This window comes from Nycticebus coucang, chromosome 16, assembly GCF_027406575.1.
Source record: "Nycticebus coucang isolate mNycCou1 chromosome 16, mNycCou1.pri, whole genome shotgun sequence".
NCBI lineage: Eukaryota > Metazoa > Chordata > Mammalia > Primates > Lorisidae > Nycticebus > Nycticebus coucang.
Window position 1 is genome coordinate 2,997,007 of NC_069795.1, and position 9,224 is coordinate 3,006,230.

General features: G+C 58.6%; 1 long non-coding RNA gene across 1 annotated transcript; it reads right to left on the reverse strand.

The window, feature by feature from the left end:
- Positions 1–2,030: 2,030 nt before the first annotated feature.
- On the reverse strand, positions 2,031–8,694 carry LOC128567915 (uncharacterized). The gene is made up of 3 exons (XR_008374954.1): positions 8,124–8,694; positions 3,945–7,210; positions 2,031–3,615 (listed from the first exon to the last, which is right to left on the reverse strand). It is a non-coding gene; the product is annotated as an uncharacterized LOC128567915 (long non-coding RNA).
- Positions 8,695–9,224: the final 530 nt, after the last annotated feature.

The following is a 9,224-nucleotide window of genomic DNA, read 5'->3' on the forward strand; positions in this document are numbered from 1 at the left end:
TCACACCTGGACTGTGGACTGAGACAGCGGATGTCTGGGCTGAGCTGCTCAGCTCTCGTGCTTTGTTATGGCCCCCTCCATAATGAGTCTCGTGCCCTCCCCCCTCCTCTGCCAGTGGAAGCCTTCCCAGTGCACATGGCCCCCACGATTGTCCCAGTCCCGGATGCTCAGACTCTGAACTCCTTGTGGAAACAGCCCCACATGCAGTAGTGCTGGGCTGACCAAGGGAGGTCTGCGGGGCAGAGCTCAGCTGGGGCTGGCGCGGGCTGCTGTCCTGGGCTCCATGTTAAGGCTGAGGGAAGGGACAGTGAGAGCGGCCAGCAGGGAAATGCTGCTCCCACCTGTCTTGGGGAGCTGATGTTTAGCTTCGCTGTGCCTTTGGGCCCCGGGGCTTGGAAGCTGCGGCTTCTCTTCCCAGGATGCTCAGGCTCTGGCAAGACGGGTCCCCTCTGTGCCCCTATAAGGGACAACCGGCAGGCAACCACCCAGCCCTTGGGGGGTGTCCACAGCCCCTGGGTGGCCCTGCAAGTGTGCAGCTGGGATGTCTGTACAACCCCATCACTCTGGCAGGGGTGAGGCAGGGTACCGCTGCTGCCCAGCCACCTCTCCTTGGTGCTGGTGACCCAACCCCCTGGTCTTCACTCTTCCAGGAAGAGGCTGGACCAGAGACCCCATCCAATGGGTGGCAGGCGGGATTCAGGGAAAGGGCCTGGGTTTGCAGAATGGAGATACGGGGTGGAAGACTTGGTGTGGCTCTAGAGCTGGGTCCACACTCCGGGCCTCCCTGTCCTCAGGTCTATGGAGGGAGTGGATGTTGTGAGCAGCATACAGGTGAGTGAAGATGGGCTCACTCTGAGGTCAGCCTGAGTCCTCAGCTAGGGAAAGTCAGAATGGGGCGAGCTGCTGGGCCTGGGTTGGGAGGTCAGAGCTGGGCCCACAGCACCTTCTCCAGTGGGGGCTCCTGGGGGTTTCTGCCTATACCTCTGCCTCCATACCTGGTGCTGATGGGAAGGCTCCATCCCGCCTCTTTCATCCTGGCCCATTGGGGGTCACCGAGCACTGAGCCACTGAGCTCCCCCAGGACCCCCAGAAGGTCCATGCAGAGTGAGGACTGAGCCCATCCCTGTCACTGGGGCGGGGGGTTGGGGGGGAAATGAGCTCAGCCTGGGGACACGGCCCTTGGATGGTGTCCAGCAGCCATGCTGGGCTTTCCCAGGGTGGGCAGCCCTAGAGCTTGGCAGGGCCTGTGTGAACTCCTCATCAGGTGTGGGCCCAGTGCGCCCATGGGGAGCTTGCTTCCCACTTTCTGCAGCCCTGACACCCAGGGTTCCTGGACACATGTGGGACTGCCTGTGGGGAGGGACACCCCTCACTGCCAGGCTGGAGTGATTCCAGATCATTTCTCTGAGGACTTGGGTGCAAGTTCGCTCCTTCATGTCACACAGAGGATGGTGTCCTCTGGGCCAGAGCTGGAGAGAGAAGGGGCTGCCGGCAGCTGCCCAGGGCAGTGGTGAAAACAGTGTGGTCCTGGGTAACATGGCGGGGGTGTCTGTAATTCAGGACTGGCTTCTCCTCCCTCCTAGCGAACCCTAGGCCCCTGGCTCAGACAGCTTTGGGCCCCTTCCTTGTGTGGGTGCAGCCCTTGCCACCTAACGGCCCACTCGTGGCCCCCCACACACACACTGATTGGACACCTGCAATTGCCCTGTTTGGAACCTTGAGATTAATCACCTGTCCTTCTAGCTAGAATCTCCCCTTGGTTTCGGAAATGCTCCTTTTCTACTAGGCAGAAGAGGTGATTTTTTTTTTTTAATATGGAAGTGGGGGGCGCATTGGCAAATTGCTAAAGATATGTTACCTGCACTGTCCATGCCAAGGTGGGCCAGGGATCCAGACATGGCCAGAAGGAAAGCTTCGCACCCTCAGAGGGAGCAGCTGCTTTCTGCAGCCACTTGGGACACACAGACTGAGGCATCTGGGACGACGTGCAGCGGCCAGAGGGCATGACGTGTCCCACCTGTGAGGCCTCCTGGGTAAGAGACACTGAACCCAGAGCTGATAACGCCGAGGCCGCTGGGCTTTATTTGACCATTTATGGAGCCCAGGCTGTCCCAAGGCCCTGGAGGAGAAAGGCATCCTGCAGACCCGCCTGGAAACTCCGCCAGGCGCCTGAGCTTCCTCAGGAAGCTGCTCCAAGGTCTCCGTTATCAGCTCTCAGAGACTGAGGGCTTGTGGCTCTGTCCAGGCTGGTAGCATAAGAAGAAACCCAATGGCTTGTCAAAGGCTGGCTCATTTGTCTGGCTATATGGTGAGCCAGCCGCAGGCCATTCTGTAAGATGTGTGGCTTCCCTGCTTGTGAAAGGACATGAGCACAATGGCACGTGCCCTGGGCCAGGTGCTTCACGCAGCTGCTATAATTTCCTTTTTGCTACAATTTGGAGGCAGGTGCCACTTCTTCCTCCATTTTAAAGACAGAGAAATGGAGTCCCAGAGAGGGGGCACCTATGTCAGGTTCCCAGCAGGCATGGAGTGGTGCTGTCCCCATCAGGGCCTACCTCTTGCCATAATCCCCGGGGCACCTGGATTTGATGTCCCAGGTCGTGTTGATCTGGCCCATCACTACCTTCCTCCACTTCTCTGCCTGAGTAAATCCTGCCTGTCCTGGCCACCTTGCCTGGGGGCTTTTTCCCTTTCACAGTTCCAGGCAGAAGGGCTGGGGCGTCTGGAGGGTCCCTCTTCGGCCTCCCCTCTCCCTCCCATGTCCACCTCCTTGGCTGGTTGGACTAAGTGGTTACTGGCCTCTGAGACCATACGGGCTGTGAGTGCCTAAAGCCCTGAGCCTCAGTTCAGGGACTCACTGCACACACAGGGGACACCTGCATAGTGGGTGGACCTGCTCCAACAGGCTTCACCTCCTGGGCTCTGCCCCTGGGGATAAAGCTGGAGGCCCCAAGCAGGTCCTGGGCTGCCATTCCATGCCCACAGCCTGCTCTGGGGAGGTTTAGACCTGGCAAAAGCATACTCTTAGAATAACTTCTGTACATGGTGTAACTTACATACGGTAAATGAAACATTCTGAGTCTCTCGCTGAACGTATCCTTGCTTGTGTCTGCACCTGGGCAGCCACTCTACGTGTCCATGATGGACATCCAGAGCTTCCTAGCACCCACAGAGAGCCCTCGTGCCCCCGGGAACCCCTGTCATCACCCACAGGGGTAACCTTTCTCCTGACCTCTGACCTTCAGTGCTGCGACTGTGGGTCACCCCAGTGCTCTGGGCAGTGGGAATCTTTCTCTCCATGGCTATGTGGGGAGGGTGGGCACCGTGGACCCCTCTCCTGCTGAGTGGCGGTGTATGATTTCTGGTTGTGTGAGCAGACTGCTCTGAGCACTCTGCACGTGTCTTTTTTTTGGCTTTCACGCTCGTTCCTGTTGGATCTATACTTGGTGGCGGGATTGTTGGGTCCTAGGGTCCGTGTCCAGCTTGGCTGAATCATTCCAGACAGCTTCCCAGAGTGGTGGCGTCAGTTCACCTCCCACACACAGGATGTGAGGATTCTGGTGGCTGCGTTCGGCTTGCCAGTCTTTCTGATTCCAGCTGGTGGGCAGAGCAGCGCTGTGGAGAGTCACAGGCCACACATTAGCTCCAAGAGGTGTGAGAGGAATTGGTGGGGAGTCTTCTCAGAGTTTTCTATTGGTGTCCGGCAGTGGTCTGGGGGCCCTGTTACTGAAGCACCAAAGCAGTAAGGAGCTGACGGCCAAAGGGGCCTCCCTCCCCAGCCCTCCCACCAGGAGGCCATTTGGGGAAACCTGGTGGGCATGAAGTGATCAGGCAAGTGACAGGGACAGGCGGGGCCTTTGGGAATAGAGGGTAGGACCCCAGGGGCGACAGTGGTCACTGTTAGCACCAGCGACTGCAGGGTGCTCAGGAGCTGCAAAACCCACCTGGCAGTCAGCAGGTCTGTGGCGGTTTCCCAGGGCTGTGTCACAGGTGGCCACCCACTAGGCTCACAGCAGCAGGTGCCGCAGGGCTGCTGGGGGAGGGTCCTTCCTGCCTCTCCCAGGGTCTAACGGCCCCAGGCATCATTGGCCCTGGCTGCATTGTTCCATCTACTGCCTCTGTGGAAATGCGACCGTCTCCCTGTGCCTGGGACTCTGAATTCCCTCTTCTATGAAGGGTGCCAGCCATTGGATTAGGGCCTGCCCTAAGATGACCTCATCTTAACTTCATCTCATCATAGTCCAAGGTTATGAGTCGACGTGAATTTGGGGGGATGATGCTCATCTCCATACAGTATGCAGTTGAAGCCCACCCCCCAACAATGTGCCTGTGACCTGGACTCAGCTGCAGACACCAGATCCCAGTGACTGGTCAGCACTGGCCCTGGGCCAGCTGGGCCCCTCTGTGCCAGCTCTCCCTACACACCACCCCGAGGGACTTTGGAGAACCTACAGAGTCCTGGGAGCCCAAGCTGGGTACGGTGCTTGTTCCTTCCTTGGAGATGGAGCAGGGTCTCCTCTGTCCCATCCCCCTCCGCAGCTGGACAGACACCGGCACTAAGTTGGACCTCCATCCTCTCAGCTGGAGTGAGTCGACAATCCTTGAATGTAATAATAAAAAGCCATACCTGGGCTGTATTCTCTTTGCTTTCCATTTCATCTTTCTAGTTGTTCCTTTCATCATGTCTTACGAAGTATCAATGGGCTGGTAAATGAAAGAGGTCCTTCCCCTGGATGGTGGAGGGGCCTTGTTCCAGGCCCTCTTGTGGCTCCTCTGGCCCCATGCCCACTGCACAGACACCCCTGCGAGGCCTCACTGCCCACATCACGCCCACTGACCCTAGTGGTGGAGGTGCCACCAGAGCACAGGTACCCGCTGTCTTGCAGGGATGGGGACAGTGCTCAAATGTGTACAGAGCTGAGACCCACACAGAGCAGCAGCACTCACTGTGGCCACCTGTTTGCCTGAGCGCTGCTCTGTTCCTGCCCCCGCCCCCAATTAAATGAACAATGGAGGCAGAAGAGGGGGCTGGTGCTGCTCAGGTTTGCCTCCTGCAGACCCCACACATGCCAGGGCACCTGCAGAAGGCTGCCCCAGCCACTGTGCAGGGCTCTGGGGCTCCATGTGTGGTCGTGGGGGTGGGACAGAGTGTTACGCAGCTGCTGTCACCTGCAGCCACGTGTGTCATCCTAGAAAGGTGACACTGAGTGGGAAAGAGCCAATCGCAGGACGCCTCGTGCCACATGCTTCAATTTGTATAAAGCTCAAAATCACATAAAACTACACGTTATTGTTCAGGGATCCAAACGCACGTGGCAAAGACGCACTCAAAAGCAAGAGTGTGCTGGCCGCCCACATCAGGCTGGAGGCAGTGAGGAGGGTGGCGGGTTGCAGTGGCAGGCTGTGCCTCAGTTCCCAGTTCCTGGGCAGCCATCTCGGGTTGGGGGGCGCAGGTTGGCCCCAGGTCTACAGCTTGGCAGGGCTGTTCCCAGGAGCCTGAGTCAAGACCCAAACCAGGAGGCAATCGGCCTACTGGCTGGGCCCTCCTACTCTGAGGCCTGCCCAGTGGTGGCAGGCAGAGGTCAGAGGCCTAGAGAGAGGAGCCCCTCTGCCCAGAGCAGCACGTGGTCCTTACTCGGAGCCCATGCAGAGTGAGCATGTGGTTTTCACATGGGTGTGTGCCACCCATTCCTCTGGGGCTTGGGGCTGGCTGCACATTAATCAACCAGGGTCTTTGTCCTGGTGACTCAGGCTGGAGGAGAGCGGCCACCTTGGAGGTCACAACTGCTGATCGGAAGTCCAAGCTGCCCCCACATGATCCCACTAGGTGTTCCGCTAACATGCCCTGCAGATTGGAGCAGGGCCCAGCGAGGCCGGCTCCAGGTCAGCCCTGGGTGCAGTGTGGCTCCTCCCAGGTCTGTTTACTCAAACAGACCAGCCACCCTCCCCTGGACTTGGACATTTGCCACTGGGTCAGGGCATCTACCTTACCCTCAGTCCCCTGCAGGGCCATCTGGCTCTCTGGACTGTTGACAGTCCTTAGGAAGGGGCCTGTCCACGCCAGCCATGCCCTGTGTGAGGAAGGAAGGCCCCGCATTCTGCCCCTTGAGAGCTGGGCTTGTGGGGGCACCTGTCTCCCTCCGAAGCAGTCTCTTTGGATGGCTGGAAGCTGCAGTCTCCTGTCTGTTTCCACTTGTCACTGCTGCTATCTCTGTCCTGGCACGTCTGGGAGATGGTCCCTAAGCCCCATGGGGCAACATGGGGTGAGGAGGGGAGGGCCTCCCTTTTAGGAGAAAGCAGGGTTTGGAGTGAGACCCTGGGGGACGACCATAGCAGTAACCTCGGCCCTTGGCCAGAGCTGGGGGGGTTGGAAGGCTGGGAGGTGGGAGGCCACTACAGGTGCAAGCCATTTAAAGGATAGGATCTCGGCACCCCAGGGTGCAAAGCCGCCCACTGTCTCTGGGGGAGGACAGAGCTGTGAGTCACCAGTAGGCTGTGGGTGGAGGCCAGGTAAGGTGACAGCTGAGAGTGTCTCAGCCAGGCAGACCACTCACTCCAGGGATGGCAAGAAGTGAAGGGAATGTGGGGGGTTAGCGGGCAGGCACCCCACCAGATCATGCTAGAACATAGGCAGAGGTGGGCAAAGACTAGGCTGAGGGTGGACATGGAGAAACCCAGATGCCCAGTCCTGTGTTGAGGCTCTGGTGCCAGCTGGCGCTGACACTGTCTGAATCCCACCGAGACCCCAGGCTGCTCCCCAGGAACACCTGCCCAGGACACAAGCACAGAACCCCTCGGGTCTTGACAGGGCCACTCAGAGCTCAGCCTGGGAATCTCTGGAAGTGTATCCCGGGGCTCCCTGGTCCCACTGGCCTCTTCCTTGACAACAGATGGCCCCACGACTTCATCTACCCCCCAAGCAGGGCCACACTGGGCCTAGAACTGGACACGGACAGGGCCAGAGGGACCCTGGGGTCTCCAGAAACAAGGAAGCTGGGCAGTGAGGGGCAGGGACCTGTTTGGAGGTCACAGTACTAGCGAGTGGCCAGGCCAGGGCTGGAGCCCAGCAGGAAGGGCTGTAGGCAGAGCTCCTGACGGCCAGCCCAGGGGCCAGAAGGACCTCAGACTGTGAGCAGTGTTTGGGCTCTCGAACAGTTTTCAGGGAGAGAACGCACCCATGTCAGCTGCTGGTCCTTCTGCCAGAGGGTTTCTGAAAGACAGATGGCCACGCACGGAAGCCGTTGGCGGCGTGTGGGCTGCGCTCAGATGACGAGCTGTGAATCCCAGCCTCCCCCTCTACTCAGGCAGTTTCCTGGTCCTCCCTGAACCTCCGTTTCCTCATCTACTCAGTGGGTGTGCAAACTGGGCATACGTGTGAGCACAGCCCAGCTGTCCCAGCGCCTCCTGAGGGTGGGAAGCTCACGGGGGTACCACTCACAGGCTGCTTCCCACTGCCAGCATCCTGGCCTCATGGGAGCCTGGCCTGCCTGCTAAACAGCCTGGCTACAGGGGGCCCTGCAGGGAAGGGCGCTGTACTCTCTGTTGCCCACATTCAGATTTAACAATAGGACACAGAGCCCAGAATAGGAGGGCCGCCAGATCCGAGGGGCTGTGCTGATGCTGGGTGACTTTGGAGAAGACCAAGGCCAAGTTGGAGCTATGTCCCTACAAAGTGGAGCTCAATCACTCTTCGGTCTCCAGGGGAGAAGAGTCGGGGGCTAAGGGCCCTCTGGGGCCTGGGTAACCCCTGCAGCCCATGTTCCTGGGCCCATGTTCCATCCCCCTGCTGGGCTGTCCTTCTGCCCACATGGGCTTCAGCCAAGGCTGGTCACCTTTGGCCCCAGTGAGGCTGTCGAGGCCAGTCCTGCACTGTCCTCTGTTGACACACTGGCTCATTCAAATAGATTTTTGTTGAAGCCGTATAAAAAGAACAGCATTCAAACTAGAGCCTGAGACATGGGCTTCTGTTACTGAGGGGCCTGGCCTCTCCTGTCTCACTGCAGAGGGGCTGGGAGCTCCAAGCCCACCCCACTGCCCAAGGGCACACACAGTGGTTGTGGGGCTGTGGGATGTTTTTCTGTTTTCAGAGGGAAATTCCAGGAGGAAGGGAATGAAAGGCATACCTGAGTGCCTCTTGTGGGGCTATACCTCGCCACCAGCTGTGCTCATTTCAATTTGGCTTGACAATAAGGACACAGAGCTGGTCTCTCCTCTGGCTGAAGGCTGTCTTCATGAGAGCAGGAAGCTGGAGGGGAGGGTGGCCAGACTCCCTGCAGCCACTGGGGGGGCTTTGTGAGCAGCCCAGTCCCCCCGGGGGCCAATGGCAGCCCCTCTTTCTGCTGGGCGACCCCACCAGCCCAGGCAGTCCCTGTGCCTCTGCACAAATGCAGGACCATCCGAGGGTCGGCATTCCCACCACCTGAGGAACAGAAGATCTGGGAGGTGTGGGATTTGTTCTGTGCCCTCACAGGGCCACCAACCTGAGGACAAATGCTGGCTCTTCCTCCCACCCCACCCCGCTGAGATATGATGTGACCTTTGAGCCAGCGGAAGAGGACATTTCCAGGCAGTTGGACCCACCTGACCTTTATCTTGTTTGGGGCTACATGTACCCAAAATCTGTGTGTGGAAACCCCAGCCCCCAAGACCTCAGATGTTGACCTTATTTGGAAACAGAGCCTCCACGAGGTGATTAAGCTAAAATGAGGTCCTTGGGGGTGTCCCCGATCCAGTCTGGTGTCCCTATAAGACACAGATGCTCACAAAGGGACAACCTGTGAGGATGTAGGGAAGAGAGAGGCCTTGGGGGACGCAGCCCAGCTTCACCTGACCTGGACTTCCTGCCTCCAGCGCCAAGAGACAGCAGGGTCTGCAGGGAAGCCCTCCGCCCCCCATCTGCAGCCCCAAGACAATCATTGAATAGCTGAAGCACATTGGCTTACACAGTGACCTCCTTCCGTGGACCCGCTCCTCCTGCACTTGGTAAGGTGGGGGCTGCCATGCCATGCCCATGTTTGGACAAAGGGGACTTGCAACATGTGGAATGGGCTCAGTCGTGCTTCAGTAACAAACTGCACCAAAAATTGCAGCAGGTTAAGGTCCAAGTTCACTGTTCGTCCTTCAGGGCAGGGGCCAATCTCACTGTCAGGCTACTCAGGGTCCTGGCAAAGCACAGGGAGCAGGGTGCTAGCTGGTTAGCTCCCCACCCACAAGGGACTCTCTTG